The sequence below is a fragment of the Eurosta solidaginis genome, chromosome 2 (assembly GCF_040869045.1).
Source record: "Eurosta solidaginis isolate ZX-2024a chromosome 2, ASM4086904v1, whole genome shotgun sequence".
Taxonomy (NCBI): domain Eukaryota; kingdom Metazoa; phylum Arthropoda; class Insecta; order Diptera; family Tephritidae; genus Eurosta; species Eurosta solidaginis.
The window spans coordinates 206,839,843-206,855,190 of NC_090320.1; the positions used below are offsets into that span (position 1 = coordinate 206,839,843).

At 38.7% G+C, this 15,348-nt stretch overlaps 1 protein-coding gene across 3 annotated transcripts in view; it reads right to left on the reverse strand.

Moving 5' to 3' along the window:
- The window catches only part of drongo (Arf GTPase activating protein drongo), a 275,048-nt gene that overhangs the window by 257,583 nt on the left and 2,117 nt on the right, over window positions 1-15,348 (reverse strand). The gene's annotated exons all lie outside the window — the stretch shown is intronic.

Consider the following 15,348-nt stretch of genomic DNA (forward strand, 5'->3'; position numbering starts at 1 on the left):
AGCACTAGTGGTGCAGCTTTTGTTGAATACATAAATGAAATTCTAATTGATAAATATGAAAAAAGTAACCATAATATAGTAGTCGGTGATTTTAATATTAACATGAACTGCATTTCAACATATAGTACTAAATTAAATGAGATATTTGCTGTGATGGGGATGAGCCAAAAAAATAGAATTTAATACGGGAATCACAGATACAAGTGAATCGAAAATTGATTTATTGTTTTCAAACTCGGATGAAATTCTCTGTAATAATTTGCAGGAATACAAACTATCTGATCATGAAACTATAAAATTTAATATTAAAACGTCCAAAGTATACAAGATGAGACTGACCATGAAAATCATAGCATGGGACAAATATAATAGTGATATTTTAATAAGCATCCTTAGATCATTTAACTTCAACTTTACTATAAACTTATCAATTGATGTAAAAGTCGAATTAATTAATAATATAATCATTCAGGATGTGGAAAGTTTAACCTACGAGAAAGAAGTGCATATCAAGTTAATGAATAAATGGTATGACAGAGAATTGGCACAAATGAATAAATATAAATACAATATGTACACGCGTGCGTTACAAACTGGAGAGTGGGATGAATATAAAAATATAAATAGGTCATACAAAAAATTTGTCAAATTAAAAAAAATTATGTATATGGAGAATAAAATCATTTTGAATGAATATAATGCTAAAGAAATGTGGAAATATCTCAAACAAACGGTTAACCAAACTAAAGATAACGAAGGGATAAAAAAGGTGATACTGGATGGCATACTGGTTGAAAACGAAACCGATCTGGCAAATGGTCTGAATGGATTTTTTGTAAACAGTGTGATTGAAATTAATAATAACATCGAAACCTGTCAAGTAGCACTAGAGGATACACAAGTCCATTCAAAATTAAAGTTTGCTGAAATTACCACTGATGATGTTATTAATATCCTAACAGACTTTAAATATAAAATGGGTGGAAGAAAACTGCTATCCGAAGGTGTACTAAAAGATTGTATATCGAATACCGGATATTTCTATGCTCAAATAATCAATAACAGCTTAGAAGATGGTGTGGTACCAGAAATGTGGAAAACGTCAACAATAATACCTGTGGAAAAAGTTAAAAAGACAATGCAACCTGAAGAACTTAGACCCATAAATACCCTTCCAAGTGATGCTAAAATTCTCGAAGTCGTTGTTAAGAATCAGTTGGTGAATCATCGTGAAGTAAATAATATACTAGTCTACCAACAGTCAGGATTTAGGAAAAAACATTCCTGTGAGACAGCGCTGAACTTGGTGATATCTGATTGGAAAGTAGAGCTAAACAACAAAAAAGTAGTGGTTTCAGTTTTCCTTGACCTCAAAAGAGCTTTTGAAACGGTGGATAGAGAGATATTAATAAAAAAAATGCAGCGGATTGGCATAATGGATATTGAACTTAAATGGTTCCGCAACTATTTGAAGCAGAGAAAGCAGAAAACAGTTATAAATGCTGTGACGTCGGATGAATTAGAGGTACCCATAGGGTTACCTCAAGACTCAGTATTGGCACCTATATTATTTCTTATATACATAAATGACATAGTCAATGCTATCGAAGGTTGTGCATTAATTATGATAAGTGAAAATAATATTAATACTGCACTTGCCAAAATGCAACATGAACTAAATAACTTGTATAAATGGTTGTGTGGTAATAGACTGAAACTAAACATAAATAAAACTAAATATATGATAATAACAAGGAGGAATATCAATGAGGATGATATAGTCGAGCTAAAAATAAATGATGAAATCATACAAAGAGTTAACTGTATAAAATACTTAGGAATAATAATTGATAATAAACTCAAATTTGAAGATCATATAAATTATACAATTAAAAAAGTTGCTAATAAAATAGGATTGATGCAGAAAACAACTAAATTCATTCAAAAAAAGTACAAAATAATCTTATATAAATCAGTTATAGAACCGCACTTCGTGTACTGCCCGTCCACTCTATTCATAATATCGGATAAAGAAGTAGACAAGCTCCAAAAGCTTCAAAATAGATGCATGAGATTTATTCTTCAGAAACCTAGAGATACACGAACGGCTGACATGTTGAAGACTTTAGACTGGTTAAGTGTGAAACAAAAGATTTTTTTCCACTCCATGAAATTCATATTTAATATCAAACATGGAAATGTACCTGAGTATTTAAATAAAAATATAGCATTAGTTGAGCAAACTCACAACATGAATACGAGGTGCAAACATAATTTCAAATTGCCGTTTTTTAGAACTGAAATTGATCAACAGAACATTTTCTACAAGGGTCTGAAAAGTTACAATGATCTGCCTATGGATATAAAAAGTTGCAACCAGTAACAGTATTTAAAACATAATTATATGAATTTGTAAAACCTTAGCTATAAGATAAAAAACTGTAATATTTTCTAATTTACGAATTATGCTTCTGGCCGTAATAAATAAATAATCTAATCTAATCTATTTGGGGGTCGCCTGGGTCGAGCTGTCTTATAAGGTCACGTTCTCTCGCTAAATTTGCGGCCTCCGCCGGGAAGTGGGCCGAATTTCGGGAATTCTCCATGCGGGAATGAAACGTGCCGAGGCGGATTCAATGACCTTGCGGAAAGCACGCCCCTTGGCGGGCATCAGTCGGGATAGGGAGGGCAGCAAATAGGTTGTCTGTAAAAGATTTGTATTCCTCCCGCTTTCCTTTTTTAAAGTTTATGAAAGTGCGTTTTTCTGTAACGATGAAGTCGGCGGTACGCTCGAACGAAATAAGTATAGGCACGTGGTCGGATGCCAATGTTACCATCGGCTGCCGCAGTTTACGGGTTCTGCGCTCACGATTGAGATATCCGGCGAACTGTGACAGCTTCCTACCATACGTGTGGGGGCGTCTCCGTTTATCCAGAACGTCGTTTCTTCTATTTGATCCGCCAACATCTCACGCCCGCAAGTTTGAATGCCATAGATCGTGATGGGCATTAAAGTCGCCTAAGATAATGCGATTGTTGCCAGTGAGTAAGGCGCTAATATTAGGGCGGTATCCACTGGGGCAACAGGTGGCAGGAGGGATGTAGATGTTGATGATTTCTAGGTTTGCATCGCCTGACCGGACAGATAAGCCTTGACGTTCTAAGACATTGTCCCTGCGGTCGATGCCAGGATCAAATATATGATATTGCACAGAGTGGTGTATGATAAACGCGAGGCCGCCTCCATTTCCGCTCATGCGATCTTTTCTGTGGACATTATACCCAGAACAGGTTTGCAGTGCAGATCTTGCTGTGAGTTTAGTCTCTTTATTCGCAGCAATGCAGATGTTGTGCCGCTTCATGAAATCGACTATCTCCGTGATCTTCCGAATTAATCCATTACAGTTTAACTGCAGAATTCTGAAGTGCATAGGGGGAGACGTCGCCACTCTGGGAGTAAGTGACGGGTGACTACGCCTGGGTTGAGGAAGGCTAGGACGCAACTGCTGTTGTGGCCCTGGGACTGGGCGTCCTTGGGCAAGCATTGGGGTACCCGGTAGACTGGGGTTTGCGACCTGGCAACATGGCACAATGAAACTCGTCGGGGGTTGCCGTCGCGGAGACCAGACCATCTAGGAAAGTGGCACCGCCCAAGGCAGGAGCTGATGCACAGCATTGCTGCCGACTCTACTACGAAGATAGTAGTTATGAGTGGTAGCTTGAGTTGTTGGCGCCGCGGGGCGCGCCCGAATCATCACTGATAGCGATTTCTTCCTCCCGGCCTAGCGAAGCAAACGCTTTTTACTTCTCATCCTTACTTACTTTAGAAGTTTTTGAGTTCATCTTGGTCGTACGACCACCTGCCCAACAAGGCGGGCTCGGCGGCCTAATGTTAAAAGTGGGGATAAAAAACGTGCGCTACAACAGCGCCCCTTGCTGTGGTAAGGCCATCATTACTACCCGAAGCGGTCCGGTATGGGGAAGGCTCCGTTCCGAAAATACCCCCTGGGTAAAATTCATCCAATAGGGACCGTGCCTATAACCCTTTATTAGAACGTTGGAGATATGTCAAGTTTACCTTGTTTAATATTATAAAAAGCGATAAGTATTTCAATGAATAGGGAAAGGTATTCATTTTTCGTCAACCCTTAATTGGTCAAATAGAAATAAATGTATGGGTTTGGTTGACGTCAGTAAAGAAAGTAACAACTTAATTTATCACACTTTCAATAAATATAACCAAAACTTTTTATTAAATCGCAATCATCAACATTTCTTTGTAGATAATACCATAAAAATATCGCCATTTCGACTGCTGAGTGGAATTTCACCTTATCTCAGCCACCATTTCGAAAACGGGCATTTATACAAAAACTTCTGTAAAGGGCCTTTCAGCCGAGATAGGGAGATGTTCCACTCAGCAGTCGTATATGTGATACTCCCATATTGCTACATCAATATGTGCGCAATGACTTTTTAATTCACGAAGTATTTTGATTGGAGCAGCTTAAGTTACAATAAAAAATTATAAAAAAATATAAAACAATAAAAAATTATAATTTAGGTAAATTTCCTTATGGAAAAGAAAAACAAAAAAAATTTTTTATTTATTTATTTATTTAAGTATTATATACTTTTGATTTATAACAAAACTTTTGAACATCACGTTTCTCTTTCTATATATAATCGAGCAGGACTTTCCTCAGATAAATTTGTAAATACCTTTACTTTTGACGATTCGCACTCATAAGATGCTGCCACAGTACAAAGAGCTCCGTCCACAACGCCCGGTGCTCCAGTATCTACTAAACCTTGTAAACCATATATAGCACAATCCGTTCCTGTAAAATCTTTCCTTTTCGCATGGATATAAGGAGTACAACATTCTTTTTCTACTATAGTTTCGATAGTAGAACAGCTCTTATCACTAAATGAATACCAACCATAAACATGCATTTCAATGCTCGGTTTTAATGGAGTTTTGCAAAGTTTTATTATTCCTGCTGAATCTTTGTCAAAAGCGGGGTGCACTCTAATTATACCTAAATCCATTTCGTACCTGTGCGGGGGTGTTATTAGAACACACGCACTGCGAACATGCCCATCATCATATAGACTGTCTAAACCAGCTTTAACTGTGATCATTTCCGGTATTTTTCTTGCCACGCATTCTGCAGCTGTAATCACGTATTCCAAAGTGATCAATGATCCAACGCAAATATAATGTTTTTTGTCTTCATATATTGCCACTAGAAATGATTTATCCTCTGTAACCACAGGACTGCTAGAACTGCTACCTCCAGCGCGAAATTCAGCATTCGTGTAGGTGAAAGGAAAGCTAAGCGCGACCAACAGGAGCCCGAAATAATTTCTTAAACTCATTTTAAATTATAACTTTTTGAGACGCTTGCTAAATATTGATTGAATCAAGATAAGTTTTGTGGGCGCTATTTATACATTAGTGGATTTTGTGAATAACAAATAAGTAGAAACTTCTAGACTCAGGAAATGGGCACAAATCAAATATTTGGCTGTTTTGAAAACAACATTTCCTAGTAATTTGTTTATATATTTGCACAGTTTAATTGTGCAATTGAATTGAGAAAGGCCACGTGATATAATGTTTGTATTTTTAATGAATAAACACAGAAAAGTACAAAAGCTACACTAATTAGTTTTATCTTTTTCCAAACTGCTTATTTGTCTATTTTATACCTCCAAAAAAATCAGTGGGGAGCAGTGCCCCAAGTTTTGAGCAGCAACATTGCTCGAAGTTAAAAGGGCTGACTTTTCAATTGCCTACCCAGTCCAAAGTAGCATTTATTGGCAAGACTGATTCTTCGCTGGATTTCAGTGCTGATGTTGTTGCTAGTGTTGATGCTGGTTCCCAAATAAACGAAGTCTTTTACTATTTCGAAATTATGGTTGCCAACAGTAGCGTGGTTGCCAAGGCGCGTATGTGCTGACTCTTTGCTCGATGACAGCAGGTACTTCGTTTTGTCCTCATTCACCATCAAACCCATCTTTACCGCTTCTTTTTCTAGTTTGGAGTAAGCAGAACTAACAGCGCGGGTGTTTAGGCCGATGATATCAATGTCATCATCATATGCCAGTAATTGCACGCTTTTATATAATATTGTTCCAGTGCCGTTAAGTTCTGCAGCTAGTATAATTTTCTCCAGCATCAAATTAAAGAAATTGCACGATAGGGGTCACCCTGTCTGAAACTTCGTTTAGTTTCGAACGGCTCGGAGAGGTCCTTCCCAATTCTGACTGAGCTGATGGTGTTGCTCAACGTCATTTTGCACAGCCGTATAAGTTTTGCGGGGAAACTAAATTCAGACATAGCGGCATATAGGCAGCTCCTTTTCGTGCTTTCGAAGGCGGCTTTAAAGTCGACGAAGAGGTGATGTGTGTCGATTCTCTTTTCACGGGTTTTTCCAAGATTTGGCGCATTGTGAAAATCTGGTCGATGGTAGATTTACCAGGCCTGAAGCCGCACTGATAAGGTCCAATCAGCCGGTTCACGGTGGGCTTCAATCTTTCGCACAATACACTTGAAAGGACCTTATATGCGATACTAAGAAGGCTGATTCCACGATAGTTGGTGCATTTTGGAGAATCCCCTTCTTGTGGACTAGGCATGCGCTCGTCCGCCCGCGTAGACTACGGAACGCCCTTGGGCGTGAACAGCAAGGAGCCACAAAAGATTTATAAAAGTTACGTGGACGTCGGGTTTTGGGATCAAGCCCAGAACAACCTTTCCGATGCAACCATCCCTTACACGAGACACACTGAACAGAGTATGATCGTCCTAAAAAGATTCTTTTCCGGCAGATGCAGCAAAACCATTTCTCAGGACCGGTGTCAGGAGACGGACCCGGATTGGATTCGATTCCTTCCCGGAGCAAGAGAATATGGAGCAGTCCCGCTGCAAGGAGCTGCTGGATGACAATTTGTGGGAGGGACGCAACAAATTAAATGGGGTTACACTGAAATGACAGTCCTTGGTCGGGAAAAATCCCGAGTCGCTCCGGTACATAGAACCGACTGCCTTGAGAAGCGAATCTACTCATGACGAATCCTGTTACTTTAACAGCCGAGGTTCTGGCGACTCCAAGATCCTCATGCAACTAGGGGTGGGGGCGGGATTGCCTAGAAGGTTCAATGTGGTCATATTATATCGTTCCTGAGATGGTCCGGCTTGTACCTTAAACCTTCGGGGGTGTATTTATAGCTACAACAATAACAACACGAAGATGCTCCGCCTCCCAGGAACCTAAGGAATATTCTCCGTAAGCACTACAAAGAAATTCAACACTCAAAAAAAGACATGAAAACTTCCTCAGAGATATCCATAAAAACTTGGCAAATTACTATTTCCATAAATGCATGGTGAACATGCTCTCAATGACAAATACTCTATGCTCGCAGCGGAGGAAAGCAAAATCCACAGGTAGACGCCAGTCTGTATCAACTTCAATCTGTTAATGGTTAAACTCTTACTTATCCAGAATTAGCCCCAGTTCCATATACCATATCAAACGTACTTAAAATTAAATTATACAGAGAAGTGTAGTGAAGTGAAGAAAAGCATAAAGAAGCAACTCATGGGTACGCATTAAAGTATCAATTCACGTTAAGTATTAAGTTCTATGTTCAAATGCTTAACAGGCAAGCATGCACCTATGTATGCCACATATGTATGCCTGTGTGTCCCATTAGTTGCTTATAGACTACATACAATACAACATATTTATATAATATACAAATGTTTGACTATTCCCACATTGCTAACGATCAAACGACCCAATTTACTTAAGCTGAATTCCTCCGTTGCGAATGTGGCGCGCTGTCAGTTTCAAATTAACCCCCATACTACCCATACCCATCATTATAACGGAGTCGGCAACTCAAATGCGTTAAACTTGACGTTTTTAGAGTGGTGTTGCTGCACTATGCCGATCAGGTCGCGTTTGATGTGGCATAGATTATATAGGTTGATGACTCGTATTTTTATTTTTTATTTTTTTTTTTATTGACTGGCTTAGAAAAACTTGTTAAAGCTACAAAGCGTTTCATATGGCAGGGGCAAACAAGAGGAAGTTGTAACAAACTGCCTGCCATTCACTAGAAATTGTATACGCATTAATTTATTGGTTCACATCGAGAATACTTATGTATGATTTAGGTACATAAAAGAAAAATCTATTTATGTATGAAGTTTAATGTAAATATATGTAATAGTCTTTTTTAGCTCCTACTATTTTTCGTATGCGGAAATGCTTAATAAACTTTTACCAACAAGATTGATATTTCCGTTGCAACTATTAAACTAAATCGAAGTTAATTGCTTGTACAACAAATGCCTTAGTTCATTTTTTCATAGAAACTCCACTAACCAGTATCTTTGTTAGCTTACATTCATTGTCCGATCAAAGGCCTCTTTACAATATCTTAGTTTTCTAAATGCATTGCCCAAGTTGATATTGCCATTTAAACCAATTAAATAATAAAACACTTGGACATACTGTATTGAGTATGAAAGAGTCAAAATGGTAAATCCAATTTTATCAAGTCCAAGTTGAAATATAAATTTGAGATAAACCGAATATATGGAGCACTAACCACTTTTAATGTACGGCGGCTGCAGTTATATCAGGCGACTTTCTGATCGATTGTTGGACATTCAGCCAGCATCTACCTCTATAAATAGCAAGTTAGGAAGGCTAAGTTCGGGTGTAACCGAACATTACATACTCAGTTGAGAGCTATGGAGACAAAATAAGGGAAAATCAGCATGTAGGAAAATGAACCTAGGGTAACCCTGGAATGTGTTTGTATGACATGCGTATCAAATGGCAGGTATTAAAGAGTATTTTAAGAGGTAGTGGGCCATAGTTCTATAGGTGGACACCTTTTCGAGATATCGCCATAAAGGTGGACCAGGGGTGACTCTGGAATTTGTTTGTACGATATGGGTATCAAACGAAAGGTGTTAATGAGTGTTTTAAAAGGGAATGGGCCTTAGTTCTATGGGTTGACGCCTTTTCGAGATATTGCCATAAAAGTGGACCAGGGGTGACTCTAGAATTTGTTTGTACGATATGGGTATCAAACGAAAGGTGTTAATGAGTATTTTAAAAGGGAGTGGGCCTTAATTCTATGGGTGGACGCCTTTTCGAGATATTGCCATAAAGGTGGACCAGAGGTGACTCTAGAATTTGTTTGTACGATATGGGTATCAAACGAAAGGTGTTAATGAGTGTTTTAAAAGAGAGTGGGCCTTAGTTCTATGGGTTGACGCCTTTTCGAGATATTGCCATAAAAGTGGACCAGGGGTGACTCTAGAATTTGTTTGTACGATATGGGTATCAAACGAAAGGTGTTAATGAGTGTTTTAAAAGGGAGTGGGCCTTAATTCTATGGGTGGACGCCTTTTCGAGATATTGCCATAAAGGTGGACCAGGGGTGACTCTAGAATTAATTTGTACGATATGGGCATCAAACGAAAGGTGTTAATGAGTATTTTAAAAGTGGATGGGCCTTAGTTCTATGGGTGGACGCCTTTTCGAGATATCGCCATAAAGGTGGGCCAGGGATGACTCTAGAATGCGTTTGTACAATATGGGTATCAAACGAAAGGTGTTAATGAGTATTTTAAAAGGGAGTGGGCCTTAGTTCTATGGGTGGACGCCTTTTCGAGATATCGATATAAAGGTGGACCAGGGGTGACTCTAGAATTTGTTTGTACGATATGGGTATCAAATGAAAGATGTTAATGAGTATTTTAAAAGGGAGTGGGCCTTAGTTCTATAGGTGGACGCCTTTTCGAGATATCGCCATAAAGGTGGACCAGGGGTGACTTTAGAATTTTTTACGATATGGCTATCAAATGAAAGGTGTTAACGAGTATTTTAAAAGGGAGTGGGCCTTAATTCTATAGGTGGACGCCTTTTCGGGATATCGTTATAAAGGTGGACCAGGGTTGACTCTAGAATGCGTTTGTACATTATGGGTATCAAACGAAAGGTGATAATGAGTATTTTAAAAGGGAGTGGGCCTTAGTTCTATAGGTGGACGCCTTTTCGATATATCGCCAGGGGTGACTCTATAGTGTGTTTGTACAATATGGGTATCAAATTAATAAGAATTTTAAAAGGGAGGGGTGGTAGTTGTATATGTGAAAGCGTTTTCGAGATATCGACCAAAATGTGGACCAGGGTGACCCAGAACATCATCTGTCGGGTACCGCTAATTTATTTATATGTATATGTAATACCACGAACAGTATTTCTGCCATGATTCCAAAGGCTTTTGATTTCGCCCTGCAGAACTTTTTCATTTTCTTCTTCTTAATATGGTAGGTGTCACACCTATTTTACAAAGTTTTTTTCTAAAGTTATATTTTGCGTCAATAAACCAATCTAATTACCATGTTTCAACCCTTTTTTCGTATTTGGTATAGAATGGCACTTTTTTCATTTTTCGTAATTTTCGATATCGAAAAAGTGGGCGTGGTCATAGTCAGATTTCGGCCATTTTTTATACCAATAGAAAGTGAGCTCAGATAATTATGTGAACTGAGTTTAGTAAAGATATATCGATTTTTGCTCAAGTTATCGTGTTAATGGCCGAGCGGAAGGACAGACGGTCGAATGTGTATAAAAACTGGGCGTGGCTTCAACCGATTTCGCCCTTTTTCACAGAAAACAGTTATCGTCCTAGAATCTAAGCCGCTACCAAATTTCACAAGGATTTAGTAAATTTTTGTTCGACTTATGGCATTAAATGTATCCTAGACAAATCAAATGAAAAAGGGCGGAGCCACGCCCATTTTGAAATTTTATTTTATTTTTGTATTTTGTTGCACCATGTCATTACTGGAATTGAATGTTGAATAATTTACTTATATACTGTAAAGATATTAAATTTTTTGTAAAAATTTCACTTTAAAAAAAAAAATTTTAAAAGTGGGCGTGGTTGTTATCCGATTTTGCTAATTTTTATTAAGCATACATATAGTACTAGGAGTAACGTTCCTGCCAAATTTCATCATGATATCTTCAACGACTGCCAAATTACAGCTTGCAAAACTTCTAAATTTCCTTCTTTTAAAAGTGGGCGGTGCCACGCCCATTGTCCAAAAGTTTACTTAATTTCTATCGTTCATTTTAAATAGCGATCTGAGATGAGCGCCCAAGAACCTACATACCAAATTTCGTCAAGATATCTCAAAATTTACTCAAGTTATCGTGTTAACGGACAGACGGACGGACGGACATGGCTTAATCAAATTTTTTTTCGATGCTGATGATTTTGATATATGGAAGTCTATATCTATCTCGATTCCTTTATACCTGTACAACCAACCGTTATCCAATCAAAGTTAATATACTCTGTGAGCTCTGCTCAACTGAGTATAAAAAGGACGGCACAAAAAACCCTGCGGATTTTTGACGGATATGTGGATAAGGTACGCTCAAGCCAAACAAAAATAGATGCCCAGCCTTTGCGAAATTTATAGTTATAGTTTCAATTTAATACCCCTACGAATTGGCAGACATGTTCTATGTCGACTCTGAACGGCAACTGCAAAGCAGATGAATTTTCACTGAATAGGTTTTCATAGCAGAAATACTATCGGAGTTGCAATAAAACTTGGAAAGGTTTTTTTTTTAGTAATTTTTGATGTTGCTATAGCCAGGACTTGAAATTAGGACATTCGGTGTGGTAGGCGGAGAACGCCAACAGTACATCAACATGCTTAGCCACGTGAATATTCTAAGCCCCTTATGTCGAAAGGATCTTGGATTCTTAGGCAGTACAAAGTACTGTTACAATTACAGTTACTTGACAAAATGTTGATTTAAAGCGGAAAGCTTCAAAGGCTACATGCTGGGTGACCAAAATAAAATACCACAGTTAGACTACCCATTCTGAATGGTATTCCCTTCTCCTCTCCACGAAAGTTAAACTCCTGCCCTTTGAGATAGATATTAAGCTCAAAAGCAGCTGTTGTTGTTGTTGTAGCGATTAGGTTACTCCCCGTAGGCTTTGGGGAGTGTTATCGATGTGATGGTCCTTTGTCGGATACAGATCCGATACGCTCCGGTAACACAGCACCATTAAGATGCTGGCCCGACCATCTCGGGAACGATTTATATGGCCACATTGAACCTTCAGGCCATCCCTCCCTCCCCACCCCCAAGTTCCATGAGGAGCTTGGGGTCGCCAGAGCCTCGTCTGTTAGTGAAACGGGATTCGCCGCTCGAAGGTGAGGTTGACAATTGGGTTGGAGAAGCTATATATTGCGCTACACAACCCCTTGAATCCCCTCAAAAGCAGCTCATCTTAAGTTGTTGTTATTGTTGCAGCAGTGCCCTTCTACTTTGAAGAAACTTGTATATAATACGGCTTTATTTGGGCGTAATCAGAGCAATTCTAGGTACAGCAGGAAAGCGCAAGAGCAGAACTTAGGCCTTATCCGAAACTCGATATTCAGCTTTAGACTACCCATTCTGAATGGTATTCCCTTCTCCACTCCACGAAAATTAAACTCCTACCCTTTGAGATAGATAGTAAGCTCAAACGCAGCTCATCTTAAGTTGTTGTTATTGTTGCAGCAGTGCCGTTCTACTTTGAAGAAACTTGTATATAATACGGCTTTATTTGGGCGTAATCAGAGCAATTCTAGGTACAGCAGGAAAGCGCAAGAGCAGAACTTAGGTCTTGTCCGAAACTCGATATTCAGCTTTAGAGTTGTTATTGTTGCAGCAGTGCCCTTCTACTTTGAAGAAACTTGTATATAATACGGCTTTATTTGGGCGTAATCAGAGCAATTCTAGATACAACAGAAAAGCGCAAGAGCAGAACTTAGGCCTTGTCCGGAACTCGATATTCAGCTTTAGACTACCCATTCTGAATGGTATCTCCTTCTCCACTCCACGAAAATTAAACTTCTGCCCTTTGAGATAGACAGTAAGCTCAAAAGCAGCTCATCTTAAGTTGTTGTTATTGTTGCAGCAGTGCCCTTCTACTTTGAAGAAACTTGTATATAATACAGCTTTATTTGGGCGTAATCAGAGCAATTCTAGGTACAGCAGGAAAGCGCAAGAGCAGAACTTAGGCATTGTCCGAAACTCGATATTCAGCTTTAGACTACCCATTCTGAATGGTATTCCCTTCTCCACTCCACGAAAATTAACTCCTGCCCTTTCAGATAGATAGTAAGCTCAAAAGCAGCTCATCTTAAGTTGTTGTTATTGTTGCAGCAGTGCCCTTCTACTTTGAAGAAACTTGTATATAATACGGCTTTATTTGGGCGTAATCAGAGCAATTCTAGGTACAGCAGGAAAGCGCAAGAGCAGAACTTAGGTCTTGTCCGAAACTCGATATTCAGCTTTAGACTACCCATTCTGAATGGTATTCCCTTCTCCACTCCACGAAAATTAAACTCCTGCCCTTTGAGATAGATAGTAAGCTCAAAAGCAGCTCATCTTACGTTGTTATTATTGTTGCAGCAGTGCCCTTCTACTTTGAAGAAACTTGTATATAATACGGCTTTATTTGGGCGTAATCAGAGCAATTCTAGGTACAGCAGGAAAGCGCAAGAGCAGAACTTAGGCCTTGTCCGAAACTCGATATTCAGCAAGGTTCCAAAATTGAAGCAGCTGACGATCACTTTTTCGATCTGCTTAAATGCTTAAGGTACCGCATTCGGTGGGCATATCATTAAACACAGCATTCTAATGCGGCAGTTACCCACCGACGTGTGCCGTACGTACGGACGTTTGTCGTACGAAACACGTTTGACCGAACTCTCAAGCCCGTAGGAATCAATGTGTGCGTCTGTGTACATGTACATAACATATTTGTGTGTGTATTGTTTACAGATAAGCACTGTTGCCATTGACCATTTTGCATGCATGCTTATGGAAACATCAACTTTTTCCAATTTAATTTTTGATATTGTAAAAGGCCGGAATAAATATTAAATAAGTATAAATAGATTACATATTTATAATCTGCACTTTTACATAATTATTTCGAATTATTTTCACAATTTTTCAAACTTTAATTAGGTGTTTTTGCATAAAAGTGCAAACGGTCAAAAATTAGCGCACAAAACTTTACTAGGCAACTCTGTCTAGTGAGAGAGCGATCAGCTGACACGTTCTTACGGAAAAAATCAAAATTGTTTTGATTTCTACGTTCCGGGCTACGTACGTACGGGCGTTGCACGTCGGTGAGTTTTCGTTTACATTGCATACTCATAAGATAGGTCGTGTCAGCTGACACGTTTTTGGTACGTACGTTCGTGAGTAACTGCCGCATTATGCGGCAGTTACCCACCGACGTGTGCCGCACGTACGGACGTTTGTCGTACGAAGCACGTTTGACCGAACTCTCAAGCCCGTAGGAATCAATGTGTGCGTCTGTATACATGTACATAACATATTTGTGTGTGTATTGTTTAGAGCAAAGCACTGTTGCCATTGACCAGTTTGCATGTATGCTTATGGAAACATCAACTTTTTCCAATTTAATTTTTGATATTGTAAAAGGCCGGAATACATATTAAATAAGTATAAATAGATTACATATTTATAATCAGCACTTTTACATAATTATTTCGAATTATTTTCACAATTTTTCAAACTTTAATTAGGTGTTTTTGCATAAAATTGCAAACGGTCAAAAATTAGCGCACAAAAGTTTACTAGGCAACTCTGTCTAGTGAGAGAGCGATCAGCTGACACGTTCTTACGGAAAAATTCAAAATTGTTTTGATTTCTACGTTCCGGGCTACGTACGTACGGGCGTTGCACGTCGGTGAGTTTTCGTTTACATTGCACACTCATAAGATAGGTCGTGTCAGCTGACAGGTTTTTTCTACGTACGTTCGTGAGTAACCACGGCTTTACGGTGGTTACTCACGAACGTACGTAGAAAAAACGTGTCAGCTGACACGACCTATCTTATGAGTGTGCAATGTAAACGAAAACTCACCGACGTGCAACGCCCGTACGTACGTAGCCCGGAACGTAGAAATCAAAACAATTTTGATTTTTTCCGTAAGAACGTGTCAGCTGATCGCTCTCTCACTAGATAGAGTTGCCTAGTAAACTTTTGTACGCTAATTTTTGACCGTTTGCAATTTTATGCAAAAACGCCAAATTAAAGTTTGAAAAATTGTGAAAATAATTCGAAATAATTATGTAAAAGTGCTGATTATAAATCTATTTATACTTATTTAATATGTATTCCGGCCTTTTACAATATCAAAAATTAAATTGGAAAAAGTTGATGTTTCCATAAGCATACATGCAAAATGGTCAATGGCAA